This window comes from Piliocolobus tephrosceles, chromosome 5 (assembly GCF_002776525.5).
Source record: "Piliocolobus tephrosceles isolate RC106 chromosome 5, ASM277652v3, whole genome shotgun sequence".
Lineage (NCBI taxonomy): Eukaryota > Metazoa > Chordata > Mammalia > Primates > Cercopithecidae > Piliocolobus > Piliocolobus tephrosceles.
In genome coordinates this window covers 19,724,353-19,742,009 of record NC_045438.1, presented here as the reverse complement: position 1 = coordinate 19,742,009, position 17,657 = coordinate 19,724,353, and the positions used below count along the sequence as shown (strand labels likewise).

The following is a 17,657-nucleotide window of genomic DNA, read 5'->3' as shown; positions in this document are numbered from 1 at the left end:
AATGGTATCAATTTACATCCATAAGAGGTGTGTGTCTCAGAGCTTGCTTTATCTCCATTCTCAACAACTATCTTGTAGTTACAATAATAAAGTACCCTAATAATAACAATAACTGTTTTTTACTAACTTCCAGAAATTTTCATGAGTGAGTTCACCTTTTTGGGTCTGTTTCTTCACCTGCAATAAGTAAAGTCTGCAATATGAGAACTTCTAAAGTCCCTGTGTAAAATGTTTTAATTACAAAACACTTGTAAAAGAATCATATTGGTCATTCTCAAGAAACAGCAGATGTGACTATTGGAGAGAAGGGCCATTGTGGTTTCACTGTTCTAACCAGCACATAGTAGTTGTTCAATTTGCCTGGATTAAATGAATGATTATGCGCTTTTCACTTGGTAAATACTTAGCATATAAACGTAGTCCTTTCCCTAGCAGTGGGAAAGGTGCCAGCTGAGCTTATCATTATCCTTGATCTGATTCAGTAACAAAGGTTTGTAAAACTTGCTGGTTATATGTACGTTGGGTACTTAACTGAATGCAACATAATTCACTAAACATAAGCAACTTGTAGTTTCTCATGACCATTGAACAATTCAAGTGACTTGAAAAATATCGATTTTCCACCAACTGCCAGATGGCTGAGGATTTCACCATGAAGATTTGGCCTGAATACACGAGTGAATAAATCTAGAAACACATTTACGAATGGACTTTTCAGAAGCATTCCGATTGTGAAGTGAGGAGAAGACTCATCACCTTGCCCCAGTGGCTGGCTGGCCTGTGTTACGTGTGCTGTCCACGATGCACCTGGAGCAGGCAGTGCCTCTCTCCTGAGCATCCTCACCCCCAGAGCTCTGCGTTCTGCAGTGATGGGCTCTCTCTTTGTTCTCCACCTTCAGCTATATTCTAAAAGCACAAAGCCACCCAGCTCTTTTTAAAAATGCTTGAGGCTTAAACCACCTATTGGAATGCTCACTTTATTCATGAAAGATCATGTTGATTGAGCATTCTCCTGTGCCATTATAAATACACAACCCACCAACGAATCAAGAAACCATCCATGAGTGAGGGTCAGAGCCTTGTCAGGAGCTGTTTCTGGAAGATGTGAGGGTGGCAACGTTGCTTTCGCCAGTGCTAGTTTCTGTCCAGATGGCAACTTTGCCTCAGTGTAATCCCAAATGACACGTCCAATTTCCCTTTCTCAACTCTTGAGTTTTTCCAGGAAGAAAATGTGGTTTTGCCCTCCTTTTAGAAAATTGATGTTTCTGTGCTTTTGCTTTGCTAGTGCATCTGAAAACATATAGACGCTTCTGGCTAAAAAAAGGAAAAAAAAGTCTTTTCTGATTCATCTGGCTAAACACATGAATTTTCCAAATTCAGTAAAAAACCCTTTTATGAGACACTTTTGTCTACCGTAGATTCCATTAGACCACGGAGCAGAGCTTCTCCCAGTACACACAGTCATGTTGTCGTCACAGTTCCCAATGTTCCAGAATGGTAGACACTTCCTGACCTTTATGTCTGATACATTATTTGAGAGAATGTCTCTACTGACCCCATCACCTGGATTGGATCACCAACCTCTCCCAAGAGGAGCCTGGCTTCATCTTAGCTGGGGAAATGGTAGGGAGCTCCCCCAAGTAAAGCCTCTAGGGAGAGTGACCAGGGCCCGGGTCAGGAAAGGTTCTGGTGCCCAGAGGGCTGCCCACAGAGCCTGACGTCCCTGCAAGCGCACAGGGAGGAGAGGTGAGATCAGATTCCAGCTAGTCAGGCTTCCATGTCAGACTGGGTGTGTTTATGCGGAGGTACAACTTAGGAATTACTGAGGAAAAAGTACAGGGCCAATTTAACCACCTCTGAGAGACCTCTATCCCTGCTCATCACCACTCCTCGCTAAAAAGGGCCCTCTCCAGGGAAGAACCCAGAGGGAGAGCGGGAATTCTCCTCCCCTTGGAGGAAGAGTGCTTCCTCTACCCTTAATGTATGAACTGACAAAAATTCAAACAGAAGGAAACTGGGGTGTGAGAAATAAAGGAAGCCGTTTCATGCTCTATGTTCACTGGCTTCGGGCAGGTCCCGGTGGAAGTCCAAGAAAAAGAGCCTAAGATCCAAAAAGATGGTTTGAGCCAAAGTTCTAAAGCATACCAGACATGAATTAAGGTATGTTAATTCTAAAAGCAACTTAAAGAAAATAGAAACATGATATGGTTTAGTCTCAGGTATTAAAAAATGAGCCGTCTCAGAGTGGAGACCAACTGAAAATCTTCCTGTATAACCTCTTTTATAACTCTTTGATGCCTCTATGTTTGATTGATTTTTATCAGTTTACCCAGTCTCCAATGAATCTGATTCTATAGGCAGTTACTCTGTGTTCTTATTGATGGGATTCTAAGAAGTGAAGAACAGCATAGGAAACAATTTGCTGTGTAAAATCAGAGAGAGCTCGACTCACCATGGGTTAGAAACGGAGGGAGACTCTGCATTGAAAATAGGCTCCCTGACAGCAGACTCAACTATAAACTGGTTAGGAATTTATTATGAACTTCCTCTACATTCTAAAGCAGAAGGTTTAAAATTAGGCTGTAAGTCAGAGCCCACAGTACCCATTTCCCACAGTATGACAAGTTTATATGGGCAACACATATATTTTAGAGTAATTTGTTGTCCCAGGAACTAATCTTGAGTGCTTTACACATGTAGCTGTTTAGCTGTGGACCCTTAAGGTCCTCTGGGTTGGAATGATGAGTTGCCAGAGGGTGACGTCACTTCCGGATCTTCAGGAACACATGGAGAATAGGAAGACTATGCCAGAGGGAGACGTCACTTCCGGATCATCACAAACACGTGGAGAGTGGGGCGTCGACCCTGGGCTCGTCTTCACATTTTCCGTGTTGTCACTTGCGGGTTCTTTGGAAGCCGACCCTAGATGTACACTGTCTTGCCAGGACCTTTCTCTTCTCTTCCCCTATGACCACACAAGTCTTTGATTCCCTGCCCCGTCTCCTCCCAGCCCTAGGACCAAGCTTCTGAAGAACTGCACACGGGAGGATATACCAACCAGTTTAACTTCTTCAGAGACAACCTCTAACGCTGCTCATCACCATGCTAGCTAATAAACGGCCCTCTCCCAGGAAAATCCCTAAGGAAAAGTGGGAATTCACCAAGAAGTGCTTTCTCTACCCTTAATTTATGAACCGAGAAAAATTTTAACAAGCCTACTATGAAATAAAGATGCCCTTATCCCATTTATGCCTAGTGTTCCATTATTGGAATGCTAAGCTTGTGGGAATTATTTATATACTACCACTCAAAACCATTCCCAAGGTCTGACTTTTCACAAAAAAATTTGCAGCCTTCTTATAAATGGGTTAATTCCAAAACCTAAAGCAACCTAGTGTGTCCGGAATTGGTGGGTTCTTGGTCTCACTGACTTCAAGAATGAAGCCACAGACCCTGGTCCTGGTGAGTGTTACAGTTCTTAAAGATAGTGTGTCTGGAGTTTGTTCCTTCAGATGTTCAGATCTGCCCAGAGTTTCTTCCTTCTGGTGGGTTTGTAGTCTCACTGACTTCAGGAGTGAAGTCACAGACCTTCATGGTGAGTATTACAGTTCATAAAGGCAGCATGGACCCAAATAGTGAGCAGCAATAACATTTATTACAAAGAGCAAAAGAACAAAGCTCCCACAGTAAGGAAGAGAACCTCAGTGGGATGCCAACACTGCCTATGGTGGCCTGCTTTTATTCCCTTATTTGGCCCCACCCACATCCTGCTGATTGGTCCATTTTACAGAGAGTTGATTGGTTCATTTTACAGAGAGCTGATTGGTCCATTTTACAGAGCACTGATTGGTACATTTACAAACCTTTAGCGAGACACAAGAGCACTGGTTGGTGCATTTACAATCCTTTAGCTAGACAGAAAAGTTCTCCAAGTCCACACCCGATCCAGAAGCCCAGCCAGCTTCACCTCTCACTCAGTCCACAGTGAACCCAGCCTACAGCTGCAGGTGTTGGCTTCCATACAGCACAGGACTAAGCAGTTTTGTGCTGAGTCCATCTCTGTGGCCACCAGCCACCCGGTGTTGGGTTGGTCGTCAACTTATCTGCACAGGGGCAAACCCGCCAGTTGGTGGAAGGGGCCAGAGGCAGCCTGGGCTGTGAATTCCACTCAGACCTGGAGAATAGACTTGGTAGGGGAGCGAATGCCGGGGCTGCTGGTGGCCTTGCCTCTTCTGCACGGCAGCAGTTGTGGTGGCCTGAGAGTAAGGAGTTACCATAAGGACGTAGAAATAGATCACCTGAGCTGCATCCACACCCAGAGATAGGCTCACACATCTGTGGTGTGTTCATTTCAACAAAGATGCAGAGATAATTCCATGGAGGAAAAACAGTAGCCTTTCAACAAATGGTGCTAGAACAATTGAACATCTTACGCAAAAAAAATTAACTTTTATCTGTATCTCATATTACGTAAAAATGGAACCAAAATAGATTATAAACATAATGTAGAATACAAAAGTAGAAATTATGGTAGAAATCATAGGAAAAAAAATATGTGCTACCTTGAGTTAGGCAAAGATATTTTAAATTTGACAGCAAAAGTACAATCCCTAAAAGAAAAGAAACTGATAAATTGGACATACTCAAAATGAAGCACATATGCTAGTCAGAAGACACTACTGTTAAGAGAATAAAAAATATAAGCCACAGATCTGGAGAAAACATTTGCAAACCATATATCTGAAAAAATGGCTTGTACTTCACATCTAAAAAGACTCAAAAGTCAATAATAGGAAAAAACAATTTAAAATGGGCAAAATAGTTGAAAAGACAGATCAGCCAAGAAGATATATGAATGAAAATTAAACACATTAAATACATCCGATGTCAATAACCTGCTATCTGCTGGTTAGACAGCAGATGTTGAAAAGGCCAGCTCCACTGCGCATGCACGAGCACATGTGGGCGGGAACAGGAAGTGCCCCGAGGACGCTGAATCAAACCTGCCTACGTGAAGGGCTGAAGACATGACATTTCCTGACAGACGTCACCATGTCTAGCAACACGAGCCTCTCCATGAAGGCATGAGGGGAGAAGACCTCTTCTCTACCTTGTCGCAGGTCCTCCAGGACAGGTGTCTCCTTTGAGAAGTAGGATTGCTTTTATAAGTTAGAAAAATATCGGTTCTTCATTTTCAAAATGACGTCTCAGATACGTGCCCAAGTGTGTCACATTGCAACAACTGCCCAGCTATGGGGTTGGACTTGGGGAGCAGAGGGGACTAAGGGGCCTGCCTCGTTACGAGCTGCACAGGAGGGCTGAGCTTGCATTAGCAGCCTCTCCCGCCAATGCAGGAGAATGCATTGAGATTTATGATTCATCCGAAAGTAGCTTAGAAAGACACCATATGCACTTACCATCTCTTGCAGAAGTTGCAGACAAGTTATTTAAAAGTCTCGTTTTCTTAAACTGTCTTTATGGCAAAGTAAAGAGTCTCTGGGATCCACTTCAAGTGGTCATTGTGGAGGGTACAGCAAGCCAGTCCCGGGTTAAGCATTTACCCCACTGATTCACCACCACAGCAAGGTGGGGAGCCTTGAGTTTTTGCCAGTGCTTCACAAATGAGGAATCCGAGGCCTGAAGTGACCTGTCCAGTACGCAAGAGTGAACCCAGGGACAAAGCCAACCCGCTTTGCTGGGGCCAGTGCCTTTCCACACTCCTCTGTTTCTATATTTAAACCAAGTCAAAGGAGACCTGGAAAGTACATTAGCCCATTTGGAGGTGAATTTGATACACTCTCATTTGTCATAGAGGGTAGAAAAAAATGGAAAAGAGAAACGGGCTGGTAGGGAGGAGGAAAGAGCAGAGACCAGGGCCTCAGCCCAGCCTCCATCTGCTTCCCATTTTCCCTCCCTGTCCTTTTCCTGGAGGCCTTGCTTGCTCCTCACAAAACTGTCATTCTTAGGCCTTGCATGGATTTGGGTATTTTAACTTGTCTATTAAAAATCCAATTCTGGCCCCATATATATACTTAATAATATCATGTATCCCCTTCAAAATACTCTGTGGCCAAAGTGTGTGCCCTTTTATGCGGGATCAGGAATGGATTCCCTAATAAATGTCTTGCATTTTTCCCATCACAAAATTTAGCGTCTCAAAAATCTAGTTAAATTAGCGTGTCTTCATCCTAATTTTATTTCTCCATTTAGACAAAGCATCTTCACTTCCAACAGCTGAGCTTTTCAAAGAGATTTGTCTCTGTGTAGAATTTTTAAAAAAATACTGTATATTACCATTTCTGAAAATAAGTAACTCAAAAGTTTCCTTTAAAATTATTGCAAAAATTTCATAAATTCAGTTAAATACATGCTTAGGGAAAAATACAGAGTTTGAAGGAATTTTTAAAAGACCACATATTCTGTAATTCTATTTATACGAAAGTTTTAGAACAGGCAAACCCATGGAGACATCGAGTAGATTGGTGGTGGCCAGGAACGGGTGGAGGGAGATGGCGGGCAATAGAGTGGCTGCTGCCGGGTGTGGGGTTCCTTTCAGAGTAAAAATGTTCTAAAATTATCTTATGGTTGTGGTTGCACAGCACTGAGACTATACTAACTGGCATGTACAGTTTATTAATTATATTTCAACAAAGCTATTAAAATGTTCAGTTTCCAAAAATATATCAGTGCATGTAATTGCAATATGTTTAGATCTACTGGAATTTATTTAATGAAATTTAATAAGTAATGTCTCGTTAATACACTTTGATGGGGATTTGAATTTTATATGTGTTTCAGTTACTCGTCTGAATTTTTTTTTTTTTTTTTCAGTTCTTATCAGTGCTTCACAAGGTTGGAATTCCAGCTGTTAAACTTACTATAGGCCGGGTGCAGTGGCTCACGCCTGTTATCCCAGCACTTTGGGAGGCCAAGGCGGTCAGATCACTTGAGGCCAGGAGTTTGAGACAAGCTTGAGCAACATGGCAAAACCCCGTCTATACTAAAAGTAAAAAAAATAATTAGCTGGGTGTGGTGGCACGTGCTTGTAGTCCCAGCTACTTGGGAGCCTGAGGCAGGAGAATCACTTGAACCCAGGAGGTAGAGGTTGTAGTGAGCCGAGATCATGCCACTGCACTGCAGCCTGGGCAACAGGAATGAAACCCTGTCTGAAGAAACCAAAACAAACACACAAAACCCAAAAAACTTACTATGTAGCCTTGGGCAAAGTGATTTTTCAAAGCCTTGTATTCTTTATTCTCAAATAATACAACCAGCACCTCCCCCGTTACACACATACACCAGCGTACACACACACACAAACACAAGCAGCACCTCCCCCGTTACACACATACACCAGCGTACACACACACACACAAACACAACCAGCACATAATTCTTTTTTGTAAAGACTTCTTAGACAAAAAAGGTAAGTACTAGTTTTTCATACATATGTATGCTACAAGAACCAATCAATAAAATAAAACAACAAATAATATATATTGTAGCTTCTTAAGAATCTTCAGCTTTTAAAGTCTCAAGTCTCTCCAGGGCTCCCAGAACCCCAGTGACTCCTCCTCAACAGAGATGGGATCCCGGAAGAGCCCGGATCATAGTGGGAGGGAGGAAGATAAGGAAACTCCAGTCTGTGCTAGAAGAATTTCCTGAATTAACGTTTTTGTCAGGATTAAGTGTGAATTATCAACTACACAGGAACCAGAGTTTGCTAGAATAAATGGTAGGTTTAAGTGATTCTTTTAAGATGAAAATTGATTGAGATTGGGTAAAGTCTGTGATGTGATCATGTAAGGTTTGCGGACAGAAGACAAGAGTTTTGAAGTGAGCCTTCACAAGAACATTGCTGTTTGGTAAATGAACATTTTGCTTAGATTAGCAACATGCTGTCCTGATAGAGAGAAGTTTGCACAGGTAAACAAACTGTTTATCTTGATAAACTGATTTATAGGAATGCCTTGAAACAAATATTAGAGTTGCATGCAAAATGTCACTTCATGTTTGAGTAAAATTACCCAGAAAACCAACGTATATGCCACAAGACACTGATACCAAGAGTCTGGCTGTCGCACAGAGATAGTGAGACCAAGCCTAGGAATGATTCTGATTATCAGAATGAGCCCCATTGTGAGAATATCAAACCAGAAATTAGACTCATGACAAGAAGCCACTAGGGATGAACAAGGCATAGTAGGGGAGGAACATTATAGACACCATTGCTGAGAGGCAGCAGGTGCCTGTTAACAGTGCAGAACCGTACATAGGCAACATGCTAAGAAAATGCCCAGGAAAACAGGGAAGGAAAGCCCCCAGATTTGAGGATGACACTCTAGAGCCAGTCATCTGGCTCACTTACAATGGGTATTGACAGAAACTTCACTTCTCACAATTTTCTCCTTCTTCTGAAATAAGTTGTCTTCATTTGTGTAACTTGAGTTCTCCAGAACGTCTCTGCTCTGGTACGTTCCTGACCATCTTTGCTGTAAAGTTTTCTGATGGGACGGGGCCCAGGTGTTGTTGTACCTGGGTGACATAACTCTCAGGTTAACTGTGGACTAGTGGCCAAAAGCAAAGTATGGTGTTCCTTCCACGTGACTCTAGGGCGTGTTATTTCTTTTCATCTTTCCTTAAAAGACAACATTTCCAGGTCTTAGTCTAGTGGATGCTGCTTTGGAGCCATGGATAAAAAGCAGCCTGTGCCGATTGACCATGATCCTGAGTACACTGCATGAACCTGTGGAAGTACCTTTTCTGTGTCTGCCTGAAGTAAGATAAAGTTGAAAATCTGGGGGTAAATACTTTGCATAATGGCGAACCTGTGATAGTTTCACAGGGTGAGAGTTTATAGGGCTGCCAGGGAGTGTGGACTCATGAGACAAGTGTGATGTCTTCACCAGGGAAGCCATGCCAGATGCTTTGGATGGCTTTAACTCTGTGGTACCGCTGGATGCCTCAAGGTTCTGAGCAGGGAGAAGGCTTCTTTCAGAGCTCTTCAGTGACAACGCCAGCAAAACTAGAACAATGAATCCATTCTTTACATTGGGAGCCAGCATAATTATGCTTATTTATATATTTGCTTTCCCAGCTATACAGTCCATAAATCTCCGATCAGTAAAATTCCAAGTAAATTCTGAGAAAAGTTAAACAATGACCAGGACACAGTCAAAACTCATTATACAGTGTAGTCATATGAAATTCAAAAAGGGGCCCAGACTCTGTGTGTAGAGGGTCGGGCTCCTGTGCATTTTCCATTTTTCAGTGTTATTGGTGTCGTGCTGTTGACCCATAGACATGCTCCAACGTCGTGTTCAGTAAGTGGCAGTGTCGTCACTGGTATTGATTGAGTGCCGTGGCTGAGCCTTCTTTGCTGTCTAGGTAAATTATGTAAAATCATGTGCAAGGTTCTATTGGAGGTCCTCTGGCACCACCAAGTGGCTGGCCTGACAGCCCCCAGCCTGCCTGGCTGAGTTCCCCACCAGATTCACACTTCTCTTCTCTGATTCTGCAAAATTTCTGAGTTTGTAATCAGTTAGATTCATTTGTCACAGTCGTTCTTCTAGTTTGAGATTCCCTCAAATCCTAGTTGAGCTTTTTTTAAAATTTGCATACGATAAATTTGACTTTTTGGCTTTTCTATGTCTTTGCACAACTCAGAAATGCAGTCAAAAATCTTCCACCCACTACCACACAGAAAAGTTCTATCACTCATCAACCCATCCCCAAACTCTTAGAAGCCCTGCACCCTTTTCTGTTCCACACTTTTGCTTTCTCCAGGATGTGATATAAGTGCAACATATAATATGCAGACTTTGGGGGCTGCCTTTTTCACTTACCAAAATGCAGTTAAGACTCATCTAGGTCATGTGAGTCGATTGCTCACTCCTTTCACTGTTAAGTAGTTTTACATTGTGTGAACACACCACAGTCTGTTTCTCCACTCATGTGTTGAAGGACAACTTGGTTGTTTCCAGTTTGAGGTGTTATGAATAAAACTGTTACAGACATCTGCAAATTGTTTTTTGTGTGAACGCAGTTTTCCATTCACTTAGATGAACATCTGGGACAGGACTTCGTGAGCCGTGAGATGAGTGTATGTGTATCTTTATAAGAAATAGGCAATCTGCCATCCAAGGTGTATGGACATCCAAGTAGAATACTACTTTTGCATTCCCACCAGCAATGGGAATTCTTGTGGCTTCACATACCTATCAGCATTTGGTGTCATCAATTTTATTTTAAGCTTTAATTTTAGCAGTACTTGAGGATGATAGAGAGAAAAAGAATTCTGGATATAAGTACTTTATCAAATATGAAATTTGCAAGTAATAGCTCCAAATCTGTGGCTTGCTGTTTTACCATATTTACAGGGTCTTTTGCAAAGCAAACACTTTAAATTTTGTTAAAGTCAAATTTTAAACATTCTTCTTTCATTGAGCGTGCTTTTGGTATTGTATCTTAAAACTCACTACCAAAACCAAAGTCATGCAGCTTTTCTGTTATGTTTTTTTAGAAGTTGTATGGTTTTGCATTTTACATTCAAATCTATAATCCACTACGAATTAATGTTTGTATATGGAAAAGGTATATATTGGTTGTATTTGGGACATTTGCATACTAATTGTTCCAACACAATTAACTGAAAAGATTCTCTTTCTTTCCTAACTTGACTTGTACCTTAGCCAAAAGTCACTTGTCAATATATGTCTGAGTCAATTTCTCTGCTCTTACTTTTGTTCCATTGATTGACTGTCCCAATGCCAGTACCACATTGTATTGTTTACTGTCGCGTTATAGAGTCTTAAAATCAAGTTATATGAGTACTTTACCTTTGTTGTTTTGTTTGTTTTCCAGAATTTTGTTTTGTTTTTCTTGCAGAATTTTTGTGATTATTATAGTTTCTTTGCCTTTCTATGTTAATTTTGATTCAGCTTGTTGTTATTTACAAAGTAGACTTGCTGGAATTTTATTGAGATTCCATTGCTCAATTCAGGGAAAATGGGAGAATGGACATCTTTGAAATATTGAGTCTCAAATCCATGAAACTGCATATTTCTTCACTCACTTAGATGTTTTTTCTTTCTTTCATCAGTGTTTTGTAGTTTTCAGCATACAAACGCTGCACCTATTTTGTTATATTTATACCTAATGCTTCATTTGTTTTAGTGCAATTTAATGCGTTTTAAATAGTATTGTGTATATTTTAGGTTTACAACATGATGCTACAAAATATAGATAGTAAAATGGTTACAGTGGTGAAAAAGATTAACGTATCTATTATCTCACATTTTTTTGTGTGTGACAAAGACAGCTAAAATCTACTTATTTAACAAAAATCCTTAATATGGCGCAATTTTATTACGTTCGGCCCTCATGTTGTGCATCCAGTCTCCGGAACTGTTGGCCCGCATACCTTCTATGATATTTTGATTCCCTTGACCTACATCCCGCCTTGTCCTCTTGTAATCCCCACCCATGGAAACACTGTTACACACTCTGTCTCTGTGTATTTGAGGGTTTGTTTTTTTTTTTAAATCTCACATATAAGTGAGATCATTCAATTGTTTTCTTTCTGTGTCTGAGTATTTCACATAGAATCATGTCCTCCAGGCCAAGCCATGTTGTGCAAATGACATTTTATAAAATTCAAATTCCAAATGTTCATTATTGCAGGTAGAAACATTTTTAATTTTCATGTAAGTTATTTCCTTTTGGGCATAGAGGTGCTTGTAATATTACTGATTTTAGGAGTTTCCTATTTTCTATTACAAGCACTTAGTACTCTACATTTCCCTCAAAGCACTGCTTAGCTATATCCTGATAATTTTGATATATAGTATTTTAATTTTTATTTGATTCAAACTATTTTTAGTTTAGTGTAAGACTTCAGTTTTGACCCATCGTTGATTTAGAAGTGTGTTGTTTATTTGTCATATATTCACGGATTTTCCAGATATGTTTTTGTTTATTTTCAGTTAATTTCATTATGGTCTCAGAACATACTTTGCTTGTTTTCTACTCTTTTATCATGTTTAAGGTTTAGTCTGTGGCACAGAATATCAGCTATCTTGGTAAAATATTTCAGTTTAAAGATATACGTTGCTGCTGTTTGGAGAAATTTTCTATAAATGCCAATAATAATTAGTAGCATTTATGGAATAAAAATAGGACAAAGGATTAGTGATCTTCTGTTTGGCAAAGTTTTCCTAAAAAGGACACAAGAAATTATACATTATAAATTTTAAAAAATGAAAATTATAATATTTTATTCTTCAAAAGACATCATTAAAATTATTATAATAGATTGAAAGGAAGTATTGCAAAATAAATATCTGAGAAAGAGCTTTTGTTCTGAATATACAAATAATTTACAATGCAATGGTAAGAAAACAACTCCGTACATTTGTGGACTGAGTTGGACAAATATTTTAATGGATATTTCAACAACAACAACAAGAACAAGAAAAGATGCACAAATGGCAAATAAGCAATGGAAAAGATGCTTAACAGTATTAGTTTTTAGGGAAAAGGAGGTTAAAACTATAAGGGCAATACCATTGCACACCTGTGAGAATAGCTAATATTTAAAAGTATGACCACAGCAAATGCTGGTGAGGATGGAGAGCAATTTCAAATCTTATACACTCCAGCTGGGAATGTAAACCGTTTTGGAAAACAGTGTGGTCAATTTATAAAACATTAAACATTCACCTACCTTATGGCTCAGATATTCTAATCCTACAGTTAATACATTTGAGACCCAAATTTTGGATACAAATGCTCATATCACTTTTTATTTTTAATAACCAAAACTTGAAAATAATAGAAATGTCCATTAGCAGGTGAATGGGTAGATAAATTGTGCTGTGCTTACGCAACGGGCAATGACTCAGCCATTAAAAAGCAACAAGCTACTGGGGGACGCAGTGAGTGGATGATGCACCCAAAGTTGTTAGGTGAAATTAAAGCAGCCAGATTCAAAGTAAGAAAGAACATGCACTGTAAGACTCCATTTACATGAAATTCTGGAAAATGAAAATTACTTTACAGTGGCAGAAATCAAACTGCCAGTTGCCTCAGACAGGAGCGGAGGGAGAAATGGACACCAAGGAACATGAGGAAGCCTTTAGGCTACAGAAACACACATTTTCATGGGAAATCAATATGTCACTGTATTAGTGTTCATCAATACGTGCAACTTATTTTACAGCCATCATACCTTATTAAACATAAGATGAAATAAAGACATTTCAAGTCAGAGAAGAGCTGACCAATTTCCTGCCACAGAATGACATCAGAAATAAACAGTAAAAGAAGTTTCTTGAGCGGAAAGAAAAGTCCAGAAGATCCTACAGGTAAGCAGAGATCATCAGGAAGGAATGAAGCACTCCAGAAACTGTAAAAATAACAAGAACTGTTTAAAACAACAACTATTACGATTTAGTGTAAGTTTTATAAGGTGTGCATAAGTAAAATTTTATATTAGTGCAAAAATGGAGTTAACTATTGGAAGCTTCTTGTATTTTCAGAGAAATATTAAAATTACTACTTTAAACATTAGCTACTCAAAGATGCTTAGGGTAGTTGCTAACAGAATAATAAAATAATGTACTAAAATATAATGAAAAAGAAAAATCAATGCATGAAAAGACGACTTATCTGAAAGAAATTAAGAAAAATGGAACAAAAATAAAAACAGACAAGACAAATAGAATCATTTAGTAGGATGGCAGGCTTACTTAAACACAATTATTTTAGTAATTAAATGTATAAAACTGAACACTCTAATTAGAAGACAAAGATGGTCTGTATGAAAAACCAAGAATCCAACAATATGAAATTTGCAGGAGGCACATTTTAGATGAAATAATACAGACAGGCTGAAGATCAATGTCTATAGAGTGGGAGTCATGGACACACCGTGTTTAAGAGGCAGCTGAGGTAGCTATAGCACTACGAGACAGTTGATTTTAATTAAGGCAAAAATATTCCTAAAGATAAAAACTGCATTTCATAAAAACAGGAAGATACAAAGCTCATAATTGTGTGCGCGTGCCTAATAACATTGCTAAACATGTATAGGAAAAAAAAAAAGACCTAATTAAGCAGAGGAAGATAAATATTCAAAAGCATAGTTGAGGATTTTAACACCTGTTTCTGAAGCTGAGAGAATAAATCAAAAAAAAAAAAAAAAACAAAGTATAAAAATAGCCTTTGAGGGACACAACTAAATTTTCCAGAACACGGCACCCAACAACTGCAGTGTAAACTCTTTATCAAGGGAACAAAGAACATTTACCAAAACAGACTCGACCATAAAACGCATCTCAACAAACTAAAAAAAAAAAAGATAAGTAAAATCATACAAACTCTGGCTTCCTGCACAACACAATCACACTGTAACACAACAGAAAGGTAACTGAAATAATCGCACAAACACTTCCACGTTGTTAAGCATAGAAGGAGCACGATGGACATTGAGAATGTTTTGTATTGAAAAATGATAAGAAGTGTCATATCAAAACATGAGGGACGAGCTAGAGCAGTGCTTAGAGAAAACTGTATAGCTTTAGTTGCATATATTTAATAGGAAGAAAGTTTTGGAATAAAGGTTCAGAGCTTCTGCCCCCAGAAACTGGGAAAAGAACAGCAAATTAAACCCAAAGATATAAGGAAGCAAATTATAAACTGAGTTGGAAAACTAAGAATTTTCTGGTTTGAGCAGGTAATCGTTTGATGTTTCATTGCTCCAATTAAAAAACAACCAAAATTCTTTTTTAATAGTTCTAATTAAAAAGCAGCCCAAACTGTTTTTCACTCACACACTTACCTGTTCCAGGCATCGTGTTGAGCTTGCAAGAACTATCAAGCATAGTCTGTGTGAGGAGTCAAAACGAACCCATTAAACCTTCAATAACAGCACAAGAGAGTAAGGGATACAAGAGTTTCCACAAGGCGAAATTAAAGAAAACAATAAATCCTGTTGTGAACCATCCGACATTGCAGAGGGAGTGTGTGAGAACAGCTGGACTGGTGAGGGGCGGCTCCCCACCTTGCTCTGCCCAGGGCTGCTCTGGGGACACAGAGCAGGTCTGGCTGTGCTGCCATCTGTCCTGTCGGAGACAGGTCTGATATGTCCACCCAAGAACTGTTGGCTTTTTCTCTATTTTTAAAATCTAAAGCACTTTCTTTGATATTCCACCACACCCCTGCTTCAGGATGGGGAAGAAAATTGCTCTCCCCACTGTAAAGATGAAGAAAGTGGGATGTGTAACGGTGATAACCCTGCACACCGCACAGTCAGAGTCAAGAGTCAAGACAATCTCCTGCCCTGCTCCTGTCCCCTCATAGCAATGGCACTTGGAGCTCAGCAGGAGGTGAGGAAGCAGCCTGGAGACCATTCAGAGGCAGCCATGGAAAATCCAGGCTTGAGCTGGACTGGGCAGCTGCCAAGTGCCGGGGCAGAAAAGCGCGCAGGCCGGGCCAGTGGGGGAGCACACACAGCTGCACACAGGACAGAAGGCCCACATGTCTCAAGACGCACACGTGCATTAGGTTTCTTCCTTCATAAAAAGTCACTAACTCGGTAAATCTGTCACATTTATTCAACATCAGCTGCATCGGTGCCTCAGAGTTTGACCCAAATATGTTGTTCTGTCACCCAGGAGACTTGAAACAGATGCTAACTCAGTCATGGCAACTTCACACTGCAGGATCGAAATCACAGGGGCTCTTCACAGAAGGGTGCAGGGGTCTGGGTGTGAGCAGGGCCGAGAGACCAGAGCCACGGCCTCCAGGGCTGCACAGCCTGTGAAATTCACTCTGGCCATTTTTGCTTAGGCCAGCAATAACCTCCCTCATCAGAGGAACATCTATTTTGTTTTAATATGCCATAAGTCTTTTGTTATCCCTGACTGGTGACTAGACATAGATTATTGCCATATTATATGCCATATTGCAAATAACAAAAAATAACCAGGCTCTATCACTGTGGTGAAATGCAAATCCTAGATTTAAAACTGTTTTTCAACATAAAGTCATGGGAATGGAAGTTCAAACACCAAAACAAAGTTATATAACAGGAATAATAAATTAAAGATGTCAAGCAGCAGACGCAGAGAGAGAAAGCACACACACTCACTCACGCCTGCTGGAACCACAAAAGCTAAGGCCTGTTGCCACAGTTTATTTAAAATGTATACGCACGCATAACTCCCAAACCCGGCAAATCACTGCTTAGGCATTTTGACAAGCATTTAGATAAACAGAAAGAATTAGCTGTTGTAGTTCTTTTTTTTTTTTTTTTTTTAATAACTGTCTCAACAAACAAAAGAAAAATATTGAAAGTGTTTCACAGCTGAGGCTGCAGGAATTAGGGCAGTAACAACGCTCACAACTGTCAGGTTCGGTGACTTACAGGAATAGTAACACTGTGAAAGCAATCCGTGGACTAAGTACCAAGAAATACGCAATAACTTTCACTGCTCCTTTGCTCTAATACATACAGCTCATAGCTGCTTTGAAGGAATGTATTCCTTATTTTCATGTTTCATGAAATTTTATAATTGTTAAATTTTTCTAATCCCTGCCCTGACGTTACTGGCTGTTGGATCTTGGGCAATTTAATTCCTTTCTCAAAGCCTGTTTACTGATTTATAAGACAAAATAATAGTGTCCACCTCATAAAAATACCATGAACATTTACAGAAATGATGCATTTAACACCATCTCAGTATGGGGCTTTCCAGCTAGAAGATCTTTACCAATTCAGCTTTTATTGTTTACAGTTTATGGTGTCATGTATGATCTGCTTTCTTGTTTAGCTACTCACTTTTGTTAAGTTATAAATTATGCTTTTCTATGTGAAGTAAGGCAAGATAAAGGGAATCCAGGACATTGCAGTGGGAAGTGGATATATTCTAACTTTAAACAAAATGACCAGACTTGGGAGTGAGGGTGTTATCTGATGTGGGGTCCTGATTAGGAAAAGGAGCCAGGGTAGGGGAAGCAGGGAAAGCAAAAAGACAAAGCAGATAAATTATAAATCTGCCTTTCTTCATGGTGCAGGACACACAGCCCTCCTGCACAAATAGTCCATCTAACACACAATCTCCCTATGCCTGACTTACCAGCAGACACCTCAGCTGATAGAAAAATGCAAGTGAGCTCACTGCAATCTTAGTGTTACCAGTACTGCACAGATCCCTCTCCAGCACAAGCACCATCCTATAAAATACTCAGCAAGCTTTTGTCTCCTGGAACTCAGCATCTTTCCTGCTGATCTACCCATTGGGTCCTTGCAACATATTTTCATACTTTCTTTAATAAATCCTCCTTTCTTTGCCTTGTAGGTAAAGGTAAACTGCCTTTGTAAATTCCTTTACTGTATGCACCACTGCCCCCAGTTAGTCACTATCCACAACACTCAATCCTTCTGTTTAGAAAGCCTGGAGAGTGATGCACATGGATGTCTGGAAGCACATTCCACGTAGAAATGATGACAACTTCAAATTCATGCTTGTTGTTAAAGTGATAGGAAGGAGGACCACCTGGCCAGGCCATGAAGACAACAATAGGGAGATGCATAGCAAAAAATAAGTGCCCTAGCAGGAAGCAGATGGCACATTCAAAAGAGAAGTGTGGAGGTG

General features: G+C 39.9%; 1 long non-coding RNA gene across 1 annotated transcript in view; it reads left to right on the top strand.

The window, feature by feature from the left end:
• Positions 1-1,498: 1,498 nt before the first annotated feature.
• The window catches only part of LOC111530918, a 30,027-nt gene continuing 13,868 nt past the window's right edge, over positions 1,499-17,657 (top strand). Inside the window, exons 1-3 of the long non-coding RNA XR_002728053.2 lie at positions 1,499-1,623; positions 8,660-8,778; positions 13,220-13,364. This is a non-coding gene — a long non-coding RNA (uncharacterized LOC111530918). The remainder of the gene's footprint in view (positions 1,624-8,659; positions 8,779-13,219; positions 13,365-17,657) is intronic.